Source organism: Eschrichtius robustus, chromosome 9 (assembly GCF_028021215.1).
Source record: "Eschrichtius robustus isolate mEscRob2 chromosome 9, mEscRob2.pri, whole genome shotgun sequence".
In the NCBI taxonomy this organism is placed as follows: domain Eukaryota; kingdom Metazoa; phylum Chordata; class Mammalia; order Artiodactyla; family Eschrichtiidae; genus Eschrichtius; species Eschrichtius robustus.
In genome coordinates, this window is record NC_090832.1 from 32,720,082 (window position 1) to 32,732,472 (window position 12,391).

A 12,391-nucleotide genomic window follows, 5' to 3' on the forward strand; every position below is an offset into this window, starting at 1 on the left:
ATCTAGTATGGCTATGCAGCTAGTCAGGATTGTTTTTGTGGGGAAAGGGATAAGGGGTTTTTTTTTCATCCTATATGCAGAAACAACAATGAAGGTATTCGATACACCTAATAAAATGTACTGAGTGCTCACTACTTTCAAAGCATTGAGATACAGTGAAAATAATGCAAGACAAAGAGAAAAGACCAGTATTCTGGCGTAGGTTCTAGCACAGGCCAGCTGGGTGGCCATAGGTAAGTCACTTAAGTGTTCTCAGCCTCAATGAAGGCAATAGATCACGTGGCAATAGATCGCATGAACTTTCAAATCCTGACCCACTTACAAGCTTAGGATTCTGTGATCCACTGTTCACTAAAGGGTCTTGAGACTTTTGCGAGAAGGCAAGTAAATCACACCCACTACCCTCTATTTACCCAGTACTATAACTTTCATTCCAAAGAGAGAACTTCTAACATCCCATGCCTACTGGAAGCTCCAGAATGTAAATTCCGCCTTCACTCCAATGCTCTGTATGTACCATTTGACATCTTAACAAATGCATAAAAAATGCCAAAAAATAAATCAGCAAGGGCACTGTCAGCCAGACATGAAGCGAAGAGGCTAATCCGTGCCCAAAAATGTCCTCCCACGTGTAAAGAAACTGGTAATTGGAAGTAAGAGGAATTCCCCACCTCCAAGAGCAGACTGTGCAGAGGCGGGGCGCCCCTGCCAATACCCAAACCTTTGCCAGAAGCAGAAGCAGCGTGGGGAGAGAAGAAAGCTCTTCCACCCCCGCTACTCTGAGTATTTACAGGGATGCATTCCAGCTCCTGGCAGGAACCTGCTGGCAGAAGTAAGTGTTCCCTTCTGCAGGAACGGAAGGGAATTTCAGTGTGACAGTTGTGAGACAGCAAAATCAGATCAAGCCTTGATAAAAGGTCTTTCTTGCGCATCAGTTCTGCATTCCCCTTGAAGCAGTCCCAGGCTTACAGATTCTCGGCTGGGTTTAGAGGAAGGGTGTTGGCGTTTTCCACACAGAGCCGTCAAGATCCAAATCTCCTGGGGTTGGTATAAGGTTTTTCAGAAATGGATGAATACTGACGTCAAACTCTAACAGCTGACTCACAAATACAGTTTACTGAATCCCTTAAATACAACCAGGGATGCGATTCACTGCTATTTCACCTCAGTGACAAAGCAATGCACAAATAACGGGTGTGGAAACTTGTTCATTACTCTAATTGAAGGGCAACATATGCTGTTCCATATGTCAAATCAAAAAGAGGAAGAGAAATCCTTCCTGAGAAGATGAGATGACATTTCAAACGATAAAACATGACTAGAGGTTTTTCAAATGTAATTTATTAAAGGCACATATTTGAACAGCAAAGAAATGTGTTCCTTTGCCCAACCAGAAAACAACATGGTTCCTTCGATGGAATCATGGGTTAAAATAATTAGTGATGTCACTAAATGATATTTTGGTCATCTCCTTAATGTTGAGAAAGCTGTACACCATGTTTCCCCGCTTTGTATGTCAGGCCTGAAAAATGATCTTCCTGAAAAAGGACTCTTGAGACTACCGCTTTTAGCAGCGAACTAGTCTAAAAACGCTTAGGTAGAAAATGACAAAACACTGGCACCATTTGTGGCTCGGGCCATGTGATCCCAAGGCATTGTGGCCCGCTGAACACCATCTTTGATCAGGCTCTTTACACACGGCTGTTGCTGGCACTGGAGGCTTGAAACTGCTGTAAAACATCTGCCCACTGCACATGTGCCTTTGATGTCTGAGCTGGTCATTTCTGGCCCCCAGGCAATGACTCCATTTGTTGCAAAATTACTTCATCTCTGTTGCCACAACACTAGGTGTGTACCTTTTTAAATAGCACTCTATTATAAGCATTGATTCACTTTTCCTTCTGGTGTTTCTCCCTCGTTCTCAGCGACAGTAAAAGAAGGCAGCATGCCTTAACACCCAGACCCTTTGGAATTCCTCCCGTTATTATCTATTACAGATGAGCTTTCTCAGTTAAGACTTCTAACTTGATCTCAGCTTTAAGCTTCTGTATCTACTGACCACTGGATTCTATCCAATAGAGATACCAACATGGTTTCTTCATTCCAAATTTTGCTGGTTACTTCTGTCAATTTATTCTGATTCAATTTTGTTCCTGCAGTTTTGTAAGTCAACGCTGCCTGACTCAATCTTATGGAATCCTAGCTTTACTCAACTATAAATAGTAGTTATTTATAGTCGTCACCTTATCATGTGCCAAGAAATGAGCTACTCACTAGAGAAACCAAAATGAATGAGAAATCAAAATGGATGCAATGTCGAAAATTGACAATTTAGGGAATTCCCTGGCGGTCCAGTGGTTAGGACTCCGTGCTTTCACTGCTGAGGGCTCAGGTTCCACCCCTGGTCGGGGAACTAAGATCCCACAAGCTGTGTGGCAAGGCCAAAAAAAAAAAAAAAATTTTCACAATTTAGTGGGAAACACAATCAAGAAACATAAAAGTCATCATAGTAAGTGCCAGAAGATACCTATGCAGAGTGTTACTATGGTAAGAGCACAGGCACATAGTGGAGAAATTATTTCAGCAAAGGGTGGTCAAGTACTGCTTCTAAGATGAAGAGACAATGGAACTTTGACTTAAAGATGAATAGATGTTAGCTTAACAAAGAAAAGAGAAGAAACAAGGAGGAGGGGACAGTTGGCATAGGCATGGAAGCATGAGTGAACCTGGCATGTTAGGGTCTGATTGCTAAAGCATGTTGGGATATTACCCATGGTGAGCCTAAAAGGTAAGCAGGTCACCAAGGGCCATCTACGTCATGCTTGAGAGGCTGACCTTCATTATAAAGGCAATGGGAAACACTAAGGAGTATCCCCACCCAGGAAGCAAGACAACGAACAGATAGGCTGAAGGTGAAACTAGAGGCAGAAAGGCTGGTTGTAAGGACTGCTGTAACAATCTAAGCAAGAAAGGACCAAAGCCTTCACTGCAGCCATTGCACTTAAAATGGATAAGAATGGGCCACACTGAACTGAAATGACAGGTGGGATTAACAAAAGGGATTTGTAGGGATTTGCTGGGTGGGACCAGGGGAATGGTGAGCAAAGGAGTAAGAGATGGCTCTCAGGTACCTGGTGAAGGCATGTTTTTGGACAATAACAACATCTACCATTTATTAAGCAGGCCAGGCAATATTTTCTAAGTGATTTACATGCATTATTTAATTTGATCTTCACAATAACCCTGGAAGATCGGTATCCGTTTGACAGAGGAGGGCAATGAGGCAACAAGAGGAGAAATAATATGCCCAAGGTCACTGAGTTATCAAAGAACAAAGGAAGATTCTGACTCCAGAGCCCTGCACCAGTCCCTGGGATAAAGAATCCTGAAGGAAGTTGAAAAGGGGCAAGGAAGTAAGATCATGAGTTCAACTGGATACACGTTGGGTTTTTGTTTCCAGAGTTTGTGAAATATATAAGAGAAGATCTCTAGTAGGGCTAGGAAACATGATTCTGGAATTAATAGGGAGGTTCTAAGCTAAAGATACATGTTTAGGAATCTTCAGGGTACAGGTGGTATTTGGAGCCTGGGTGCAGAAAGTGGACCTTGAAGCCTAAAGTCTCAAGTATCCAATGCCGCTTTGAGTGAACACACTGCATAATTCTGTCAACGATCAGGGCATGGGGGAAAGGAAGATTGAGAAGAAGGTGGTAGCACTAATGGTTTCGGAAAAGAGACTTGAGATTATGGCGGGTCCTTGCCCTTTTGGTCCAGAAAAAAACAAAAAATTCATATAATGAACCAACACAGTTACTATAACTGATTAGTTCTTTAAATGTCTTTTCCTTTTCTTTCCATAGTCAACGCACCTCTGCCCTGTGTGGGAGCTGAGGCTCAGAGAAAGACACAGTGCAGCCTCCTAGGGGCTGGCAGTCTGGTTGGGAGAAGGCACAGGCAAGCTGATTATTACATACAAATCCAGCGATGCTGCATGACTGCTGTATACAGTGATTCTCAACTGCTGGCAGCTTTGTCCCCAGACGACAAGAGGCAATGTCAGGAGGTATTTTTTACTGTTCAACTTGGTCTGCTCTTAACGCTGAAGTTCCTGGCAGATGTGACTAAACATCCTAAAATGCACAGGACGACCTTCCACAACAAAGGATTATCTGGACCAAACAATCAATAGTGGGAAGGTTGAGAAATCTTGCTCTAATGAAGGAGAGCAAAGTCCAGGGCAGACGGACCAAACACTCAAGGCTGCCTTGGAGGATCAGAGCAACCTCAACATTGGAGTGGATTCCAGCAGAAGGAATCTGCCAGGAAATGGGTGGATATCTGATCTTAGTGGACCCGTGTTCCTTGCTGAGTAGTATTTTTTTCACAGTCCCAATCCATTATCAGCATTTATTAAGCACCTACTATATCCAAGGCAATCCCCCCATGATATGGAGGAGAAATATTCATAAGAAAGGCAGGGTTCACACTCTTAAGGGTATAAAGAATGCTAACTTAGCAAGCTTTTTCACATGCTTTATCATTTAAACCTCAGAGTAATCCAGTGAAGCAGGTAGTACTAGCCTCACTTTGTCAATTCATTAATGGCTCGCTGAGATCAAATGACATACTTCAGACCACACAGAAAGTGGTGGTGCTGCTACAAACGCCGATGTCACCCTCTTCTCCTCCTGCCCTCTGCACGATAGCACCCTGCAGAATGCAGCTCACACTCACCCGACATGGCAAGAGGCACCCGTCATTTCACCAAAATGGGACTCAAGTCAAGTTTGCTATTCAGCTACAGTGAAGAACTTCAGAATGCTTCTTGGTTAAAACTAGACGGCTGGGGGGTTGGGGATAGGGATAGATTAGGAGTTCAGGATTAGCAGATACACACTACTACATATAAAATAGATAAACAACAAGGACCTACTGTATAGCACAGGGAACCATACTCAGTATCTTGTAATAACCTGTAATGGAAAAGAATCTGAAAAGGAATAAATATATATATGTATAACTGGAACACTTTGCTGTATACACCTGAAACGATCACAACATTATGAATTACCTACACTTCAATGAAAATAAAGTAAAAGAAAATAAGAGAAAAAGAAAAAAAATAACTGGATGACTGAGAGGTATAATAAGATCTCGTTTCTCCAGAATCCAAACAACTGAGATAAAATCAATAAAATTGTATGATTTATAATCATGTCTATCAGGGCTGAAATTTTATAATCAAAGAAAAATTAAATTATATAGTCAAAAAATAGTTTGAAGGCTGTTGGGCATTTAATTTTTCATACTGCTTTTTGGAAACTGATAAAGCATTCAGAGTAATTTTTAGTTAACCAGAACATCCAAGAAATCAAAACACTTCTGGCCGTCCTTGAGGTGTGCTTAATGTACTTGTAAGCAGAATAACTTTTATTAGTAACTCAATTGTCAATATGAGCAATTTTTACCTGGTTAAACCTTCCTAAGGAAGCATATTAACAAAGAATTGGGTGGAGAATTTATAGCTTTATTGTGACAAAGTGGGCCCATGTAATGAGCCCACAGAAGTCTGAACATACGTCCTTTACTTAGCACAACTAACCTGGAAATTTTACTGAGAAAGTTTGAAATTTCTGAGAAAATCTGAAATTCAGTGAATCATCAGAATCTATTGATGGTGTTAAAATCTGGCTGTGATATCCTATATCTAAAAGTAATGGTTTCTCAAAATTCTGGAGTTGTATCACTGCTTTCCTCCTATCATATTCAAAAATTTTTGGTGGAGGGCCCCAGGATCCACATTAACCTTATATATTACTCTCAAGTATATAACATTTACTTTCAATTTTTTATGAGATGATACAGTTGTGGGTTAAGGGAGGCAACATAATGTCAGAGGAGCAAGAGCTCCAGTGACAGACCCCTTACTCGATGAGCAACCAAGGACAAGTTCCTTCACTTTTCTAGAATATTCTTAGATGCACAATTGTTACCTCACATGGTGCAGTGAGAATCAAGTGAGAAGGTATGGACAAAGTAACCTAGCAAGGTACACAGAGTACATACTAACAAATGTGAGGCATTTTCCTTCACAGAAAGATCAAGTTCTAAAGTAATATTTACCTTTCTATTTGGAAAGGCCACCTTTCACAGGGGTCATGTACAGTGGAGCTGGCTTGGTGAATCAAAGTTCCTGCTCCTAGCTTTCCTTAATCCTTTTCTGCAGGCTCACACCTCCCTCTTCCCCTAATGGTACAAGCACTGATATATCTACTCTGCTCATCATTATTCCCAGCATGTGCCTTCACTGCCCTTTTCAAAGTCTACACCTGGCATTCTGGACAGTGCGCTACAGTAGAACATGCCCTGGGCTGAGAATCAGGAGACCCCTCAGGCCCCTCCCAATCTGCTTCCTGCTTCCACTAATATTCCACTAATATCTTGCAGTATGACTGGACCCCAATTCTAAATCTTTGTTCTCTCATATGTAAAATCAGAGGACTATATTAGAAGGTCTTCTATAGTCTACCCAAATCCAACAGTCTATAGTTATAACCTAAAATTATATCCTAAGGTTCTAATTTGTTGAGAGGCCATGAAAATATCATTGGCTTAGCTAATTATCTGAACATAATGAAGCTAGAATATAGTAGTATTTTCATATTATGTTTATTTTATATTACTATTCAGTTTACCTTTATTAGATTAACGATGAGCAGTTGCTTTTTAAATAAGTTTTCTTGTCTTCTCCTTAAACGTAATGATCAGTGTTAAAATTACCACCATTCAGTGAGTGCCATGAGTTATATGATTTTGTAAGCACACATACCTGCAGAAGTTGATGTAATTCACATAAACTGCAATAAATATGCTTTCTGTAAGGATACTGAAATGCTTCTTTTTTTCAGTCTTAGTGATTTTAGTGTTTATAACAGATTGATGCACATATTTTTTAAGTACTGGAATTATTTTAAAAAATCAAATATGTACTTATGTACATAAAAATTAATAGTCATTTTTCTAGTGACAAGATTGAGAAAGCATGGTTATCTAATTATGCCACTCACTAAATCAATCACCTTATCAGAAGTAGAAAAAATAGGGCTATATGAGTTTAGATTAGGGAGTGAAAACACACATAATCAAGAATGCACATGTAACATCAACAGACATTGAACTCATCTAAGCAAAGAATTGTCACACTTTGAAAATAGGTCCCATTTTCCCTAAGGACAGGTATAATACCTCTCTTGATCATTCATTATGCAGGTTATCAACTTAGGAAGTGTCTATATAGCTAATTTCCTAATGTTGTAATTTAAGCACATTTCCTTTCGAATTGTTTTTTCCCTAAAGAGGGAGGTATCTGATTCTTACATTTGAAAGCTATTAATATAAACTTTCTCTTTTCCAGAATAATCCTAGTTCCTTTCACATTTTGCAACATCTTAGTCAGGCCTTATTGCTCACCTAAACATCAGCTCCCTCACGGCCTCTTCATTTGGAGATTACTGAAGTGGCCATGATGATCTCCACTAGTGTACAGTATAAGGATGTTACTAACATTTAAAATTTCATTCTCCTCTTTCCTGGGTGGAACTTGCCTTTCTCCCTTCCCCTCCCATATACTCATTATGAAAATGTCCACCTGTGAAAGGAAAATTATCCTGAGAAGTGGAAACTAACTGTAAATTTTCAATTCTCTGTGACACTGGAATACCTACCCTTCACATCTTTGCATTCTTTCTTACTTTCACAAAGGCAAACAGAATTTTTGAAACTTCCAAAGAGAAAACAATTGGACAGGACTCTGAGTCACTCTAGCCAGAAAATTTAAACCTAATAAATATACAAAACAATGAATATATCAGAAAATCTCTAAAACAAAAAAGTTTAAACCTAAATATTCCCAAATCCAGTAGCCAAAGAGCCTCACCTATAACTGTTCCAGGGAAACACAGTTAAGGGTATGGAAACTGTACCATGATTTTGGTCTAGAGTTCCCTCTACAGAATTTGAGTCTCCTTGGCTCAACCATTTGTAAACAAACTTGAAAAGTCATGTGGTTGAGTCCACATGACCACACTCATAAGACCACACCCAATGACCTATCCTTTTAAAACCCTACCCAAACAAAACAGCCTTTCTGCTACAGAGGAATTATGGGAATTTTCCCAAAGGCCTTTAATGTTGTTATGTGATTGATATTTTTATGATAAACACAATAGGGCTGGGGGACAGTTACAGACAGGTAACCCCTCCTTTCTTTTCGTGCATTTCAGAGTCTTGCACCACCAACTTCATATAAGGAAGACATACTATCACAAGATGATAGAGCTAGAATGGATCATAAAGGTCACATCCTCTTAGAATTGACAATTAAAGGGCCTTCTCCTACCCACTCACTTTAATAGCATCAGAGGATTATTGATGAATGAGCCATGATGTGAGACTGCCTTCAACACAGCTGAAAGGTTTCCGATTTAGAAATAGGTTCTCAGTGAGGGAGTGCCTGGGAGTCCTGCAGGGAAATCTATAAAAGGATCTGGCTTTCAACTGCCGCTGTGGAAGAAAAAGGAATACTGACTTTTGAGCACAAGTTTTAAAATAACAAAGCAAAATTTGCAAAGCAAATTTACTATAAAATGTTCCAAGGTCATACCTGCTGAGATTACATTTTTACTAGTTTCTTTTTTCTTTCTTTCTTCTTCTTTTTGGTTTTTTTTTTTGGCTGTGGGGAGGTGGGAGAAAAAGTGTTTCAATGCCAATGACCTAGAGTAGCTTTTAAAGACCTATGGTTTCTTTTCCGCCCTAAAAGGGTGAAATACTTTTCCATACTTTATATTTTTCCCAACAACTATACAGTTGCTGTATAAACCCAGATACATACACATGAGTGAAATAAAGAATACAGGAAAATTCTAGATAATGTAAATGTAAGAGCCCTTTGCTCGCAAATATATTAACAATTTTCCTTAGAATATCAATATGATTTCAGAAAAACAGGAGTTTCTTTCTCAACTGAAGGATAATATTCTCAACTGTTCATTTTGCATTTCAAAGCATGACCAAAGGGCAAAAGGTCGCCCCGAAAAACTCAGCTGAAAATTCTTCTTATGGTTTATTTATAATAATGCGAGATTACATAGCGTTATGAGTTAGTTGAGGCTCAGACTCTTAGAAAAGGTTTTCAAAAAGGAAAATGACAGGCAAGATCAGTGGTTGCAAGGTTATAGACCTCTTTTCATTCCAAGCAGAACATAATGTAGTTTTAAAATTACAGAAGTGCAGAGAGATTAATTTTTCTTTTCGACAATGAGCTTCTAATTAAGGGCATTTTCTGTTGGGGATTTGGGTGGAGAGCAAAGACCTGGAGGAATGAGGCGCAATCCTGCTGAAGAGCCTCCTCAACAAAATGGTCTGCAAACTTTTTTACAGTGAGTGTTTCACCAGAGTAGCGGCCTATCTTTATTGTGCATTAAAAGTATTTACTGGAGAAGCTTTGATTTGGCAACATAAGACAACTGCTTTATATAATCAGGTTAACAAAAGAAATGGCCTGCCAAATCCCTGACAATAAACTGTTAGGAATTTAAAGGAACTCTGTTAGATCCCTGAAAGAATAAACAGATAATAAAAATAATCGTAAAAAGCCACCTTCTAGGCGACAACGTCCTCCAGGGCCCTGATGTCATCCCACACTGTCGCTCACTCGCCTCCAGGCACAGAGTCCCAGTAAGGAGCCCTGGTCCCCAGCAGACCTTGCAGTAGCTTCAGGCTATAAGAAATTAAAAGTTTTATCATGTGGTCTCCATAACTGATAATTCCCCCAAAATGCATGCATGGATCAAAATGTTAACAAAGAAAATCCCCTTTCTAGATAAAGACTTTTTTCTGACTACTTTCTTCCATATTTATATCCAAAAGATTGTATTAAACCTGACAATCTTGCTGTGTTTCTCTCTACCACTGGATGAGATGCTAATAAAGATAAATCCTTTTACGAAAAGATAATAAATGTACTCCAAATGTTAACTGTTGTAATATTAGAAGAAAAGCAAAAATAATCCCAAAGTGTCTGACACCGTGAAGCTTCTAAGAGAAAAAAATTCCTTCAGAAAACTTCCAGGGATCGTTATCTGCCCCTTGACAAGTTAACAAGTGTGATCTGATCTTCACTTTAAATGTTAAGCTTCATTAAAAAAATTCCAAAATATCCAATGATACATCTGAAAAACATGCTTTTCTTTCCCAAGATTGCAAAGAAATTGCAAAGGAAAGTTTTAAATATCACAAGAATCAATATTTCCTTTTTAATTAATTAAAAACTATAATTTAAAAACGTTGGTAGCAGACCACATTGCAGCCTTTAGAAAGGTATGTTTATCAAAACTTCAGTACCATGACAAATGTTTATAATAAACTAAAATAAATTCATAAAGAATAAATTTACTTTTTATAAAGTAACGATAAAAACAACTTACAATGTTGAGAAAGTACTTAAGAAATGATTTCTTTTTTCATATCATTTGAATATATTATTCCTGTAAAATTCTTTGGGTCCACTGGCCCTCAAAGTTTTAATATTTGTCAGAATTATTCAGAAAAATTTTAAAAGAGAATGATAATCCTCTGTACTCATAATGAAGACAGTATTCACCACTTTCTGATATTCATTTTTATCTCTATGCCAACCAAATGTGATTTACTAAAACATTAAAAATTGAAACTGAAGACACTTATTGGGTTTTGAGCCTGACAGCTCATACTTTATTGCTCAGTATTTTCAGAGAGACCGGAAAGTAATATCTAGATACACAGCTGAGTTATGAACTATGTTTGGGAAGCTGATTATTTGTCACTGTCAGGCATTCAAGTGTTCAACTTTCAGTTTTATTAAGATACCTTCATGGATGTTTCAAAACATCAAAATGAAAAAGGCCAAGAAAAGGACTGGATTTTCTGTTGTCATTTAACACTCCCCATCTGGCTATGTTTTGGAATGCCAGGACGCCCAGACTTGCTGTCTTATACTGTTTCCACTTTGTGCCTCACACTGTGCCAGACCCTTTACTTACATGACCTTTTATAACCCAACCATGCTTCCAAGGAAGTCATGCTGTCCCACGCTAGGGAGAGTGAACTAAGGCTCAGAGCGGTTAAGTAACCTGACCAAGATCACACAGCTTTTAGGGTGTAAAGCTCGAATTCTCCAGTGATTTTCAAATTATCCCTGGCAATGGGACTCTTTTTTTCAAAAAAGAGAAGAAAGCTACTAAGACTAGGGTAGCTCTTCCTCTGAACTAGTTAATACCTTTGGCTTGATAAGAGCTGCCCATCAACCTTGATAGTGTCAAGGTGACACTATCCCACCTGATGCTACTACAGGGGTTCATAAACCCCTCAGAGCTGCTATTTTAATTCAACTGAATTTGACAATTCAGAAATTAGAGAGGAGTCTTAAACATAACAGAACACCACAACTGGCCATAAGGAGTTCACACCATTCGTCAGGTAAGAGGGTTTGCTTCCGGTATGGAGTCCCTAGGGGGCCAGAGCAGGTGTCTAGAGGAGCCTGGTCACAGAAGAAACTTAATAGCAGGAACTTAGCAGACTTAGGAGCAGAAATTTGGCTGCTTGGTGCATCTACCTTGCCCCTGCCCCAAGAAGACAGAGAAAGAACCTTTCTGGGGGTGGGGAGGAGGTACTTCTTTTGTTTTTTTATTGAAGTATAGCTGATTTACAATATTATATTAGTTTCATTACAAGATAATGGCTATAACTCCCCGTGCTATACAGTATATCCTGGTTGCTTATCTATGTTATGCATAGTAGTTAGTTTTTATCTCTTCATCCCATACCCCTACTGCTCGTGGGGCTGCTGCCTTTCTTGAGACCCCTGTCCACTGGTCTCCAAAAAGCTGAAGTGGTTCTATTTTTTGGTAACATTCCTGGTGGTACCACCACCAATGGAGAAAAATAATTCCCCTTCCACTCTCCATTCAACTCTTTTTGTTGTCCTGAGGGAGGCATTAGGTCCACTTTTACTACTTATACACTTCAGTCTAGAACAGAGACAGAAGGCAGAGAAGTCACTCTTTGTGGATCAGGCTTAACTGCTGGCATGAGCAAAGCATCTCGAAGGTGCAGGAAAGTGCAACCAACTCTCCCAGGAGAAAGGATTTCATCTTAGGTAACAGGCAGAGATAACAGTTGTATCCCACAGACTGTGTGCGCAAAACAAAGGCATGGTGGTGGGAGCCAGTGGAGAAAAAGGCCAAGAAAAGGACTAGATTATCTACTGTCATCGAACACTCCCCCTCTGGCTATGTTCTGGAATGACAGGACGCCCAGACTTGCTGCCTCATATTGTTTCCACTTCGTGCCTCAC

The 12,391-nt window shown here is 39.4% G+C and overlaps 1 protein-coding gene across 4 annotated transcripts in view; it reads right to left on the bottom strand.

Annotated features, from left to right (window-relative positions):
• Nucleotides 1-12,391, bottom strand: part of TMEM200A (transmembrane protein 200A) — a 71,583-nt gene that overhangs the window by 40,687 nt on the left and 18,505 nt on the right. Inside the window, exons 2-3 of one of the 4 annotated variants that reach the window (XM_068551541.1) lie at nucleotides 9,658-9,778; nucleotides 8,663-8,731 (exon numbers count right to left, since the gene is read on the bottom strand). The exons of 2 other annotated variants lie outside the window; for them this stretch is intronic. The gene's annotated coding sequence lies outside the window, so the exon portion shown is untranslated. The remainder of the gene's footprint in view (nucleotides 1-8,662; nucleotides 8,732-9,657; nucleotides 9,779-12,391) is intronic. One more of the 4 variants, XM_068551540.1, reaches the window with a different exon arrangement.